The 2,710-nt window shown below is 46.8% G+C and overlaps 1 non-coding gene across 1 annotated transcript; it reads left to right on the forward strand.

Annotated features, from left to right (window-relative positions):
- Window positions 1-1,906: 1,906 nt before the first annotated feature.
- LOC120643196 lies at window positions 1,907-2,013 on the forward strand. Its single transcript, XR_005662886.1, has one exon. It is a non-coding gene; the product is annotated as a small nucleolar RNA R71 (small nucleolar RNA).
- Window positions 2,014-2,710: the final 697 nt, after the last annotated feature.

The following is a 2,710-nucleotide window of genomic DNA, read 5'->3' on the forward strand; positions in this document are numbered from 1 at the left end:
AAGCATATGCAACCCACAAAACTTTCAGGTTCATGGCAAAGCGTTTACATAGCCAATAGACTTAAACTTAAGAGAACTCTTTAGTTAAGAAATAGACACATCAGGCAAGGCAGAACAAAGCAAAACTCATTCTTTCAACTTTCAAGAGAAGTTAAAACATTCTTACTGCGCATGATAAAAGGGAAATAAAGCAGTAAATATTTATTTTGTTTCGAAGTTTTTATCAAATTTATTTGAAAGCAACTAAAAGGGATACAGTTGACTTAGGGGATGTGACCTCCCCTAAGCTAGCTCTTGGTTTAGGGTCCGAAAACAGGACCTTTCTCCATACCTAATCAGATCGAGGTCGTTTCGTCCGCACCTGGAGAAGTAGTAGCGGGTGATGACGTCTTCTTCTTCTAGCGCCACACCTTCTTGGTCTTCTTTGGTGGCGTAGATGGCGCAGGAGTAGGATCCTTGGGTGTAGGGTAGACGATCTCTAGATCTTCCCATACGGTGTTGGTGATGAAATCGGGGATCTTCTAGTCATCTTCTATTGGCTCAGTTGGGCGATCGTGAATCTCCCAATCTTCCCAGACAGGCTTGGAAGGAGAGTGATGAATACCCCAATTCTCCCAACCGGGCTCAGCCCATAACCCTTGCTTCTTGCTATCTTCATGAATCAGAAACAATTCCCTTTTATTCTAAAACTTGAATTTCATGGTCTTTCCCATGATGCGTTGGCTGACTTTCCCTACTCTGACATCAATTCTGGCATTTGCATCTCTCAGGAATGGTCGCCTAAGTATGAGCGGAATTCCAAGATCTCCTTCCATATCAAGGACCACAAAGTCCGCAAGTATGAAGGTGCTCCTGACTTTTACCAAGAGATTTTCCATGACTCCCTCGGGATACCTCACGGTAGAGTCTGCCAGCTGCACACTAGTGGTAGGGGAAAGTGCCGGATAGCTGAGCTTCTCGAATGTTACCTTGGGCATGATGTTGACGCTGGCTCCAAGGTCGCATAGAGCGCGATTGAAGTTGCAATCGAAGATCGAGCAACTGATCACTGGGGTTCCTGGATCCTCCCATATCATAGCTGCTAGTTCGTCCCACGCGCTCCTTCTCGACCGCGTGAGCTTTTCTGCATAGCTAGTGAAAGGTGTTCTGCTAGGTGGGCTTTCCCACTTAGCAGTTATTTTACTGACGCTCTCTAGGGTGGATTCGGGTTGCCCCGGAATCTTCCCTAACTCAGCAGCAGGGGAAGCAGCGGCCAGCTGAGCCAATCTTGTTGAAACTCAGCTGGTTCTTGATGGCGGTGGAGAAGCCGTACATCTTAGCATGGATGGTCTCCATGGATTTGTCATTCGCGGCCAACTTCTTCTGAAAGGACTCATTGATCTTCGCTTGGCTGTAGACAAGATCTCTCAAGGTAGGTTGGTTAGGATAGAAAGAATTTGGTTTTTCATTACCTCCTTGATAATATGGGCGTGGTTGATTCCACCGCTGACCTCCTTGTGGACGAAACCCGTTGTTGTTGGCATTGAGATATAACGCTTCTTTCTAAGTTTTCGGGCAATTATCACCCGAATGTCCAACATTCCCGCAGACCTCGCATGTCATGTGAGCTTCCAAGGCTTGTAGTGTCTGCATTTGAGCCTTATCTTGGGAATAATCCTCGAATTTCTTGAGGAGGAGATCAATTTTCATTGCGAGCATATCGGTCTCCTTGACGGAGTGCATGCCTCACTGACGTGGTTGGAGACGATCATCATTCCAACCTTGGTTGGACACCATCTTCTCGATTAATGCTGTAGCTCATTCAATGGTCAGCGAGAAGAAAGCTCCACCCGCAACGGCATCCACATGATCACGAGAAGATTGAGTCAACTCATTATAGAAGTTCTGAAGAATGAGCCAATTGTTCATCCCGTGGTGCGGACACGCAAGGATGTACTCCTGAAGTCTCTCCCAAGCTTCAGGAATTGACTCATTTGATGCCTGCTGGAAGCTCGAAATTCTTCCACGAAGGGCATTGGTTTTACCCGTCAGGAAAAACTTCGTGAGGAACACCTTGGCACATTTGTCCCAAGTGTCCATAGCTGTCTTGATAGCATAGAACCACTACTTCGCTCTCCCTATAAGAGAGAATAGAAACAGACAGAGCCGGATCGCATCCTGAGATACTCCCTTGATAACAAAAGTACTGCAGAGCTCCAAGAACTGCTGGAGATGAGCCTGGCATCCTCATTGGCCTTGCCACAGAAAGGGCTAGCCTGCACCATCGTGATAAGACCCGTCTTGATCTCGAAATTCTCTGCTCCGGTGTTAACCTCAGGTCCGGTGGTGACCTGGTTAGTAGACGAAGCAGAGTAATCGCGGAGTGTCTTCAGGGCCATAGCTTGAGAAACTGATAGTGCTTGGATGACTGGTTCGGCTGCCGAGAGTGAGATCTGAGGAGGTACGACATGAGGACGAACTCTTCTCAAAAGTGACTCTGGATTAGGCGTGAAATTTTGCGGCAAGTCGAAACTGGTCATACGCTACCCTGTTTTCATATCAGCAAAAGATAGAAAACAAAGCCAGTTAGCCTGTTTAGCAAGCGAATACCAATTTTAATTTTGTTCATAACTTTTGCCTATGTAACTTCTTTCTATGCCTTCCTCGGCAACGGCGCTAAAAATGCTTGTTGGCGCCTACCAACATCACCACTGAGTGACAGCGATGACGC

The sequence above is a fragment of the Panicum virgatum genome, chromosome 7K, assembly GCF_016808335.1.
Source record: "Panicum virgatum strain AP13 chromosome 7K, P.virgatum_v5, whole genome shotgun sequence".
Lineage (NCBI taxonomy): Eukaryota > Viridiplantae > Streptophyta > Magnoliopsida > Poales > Poaceae > Panicum > Panicum virgatum.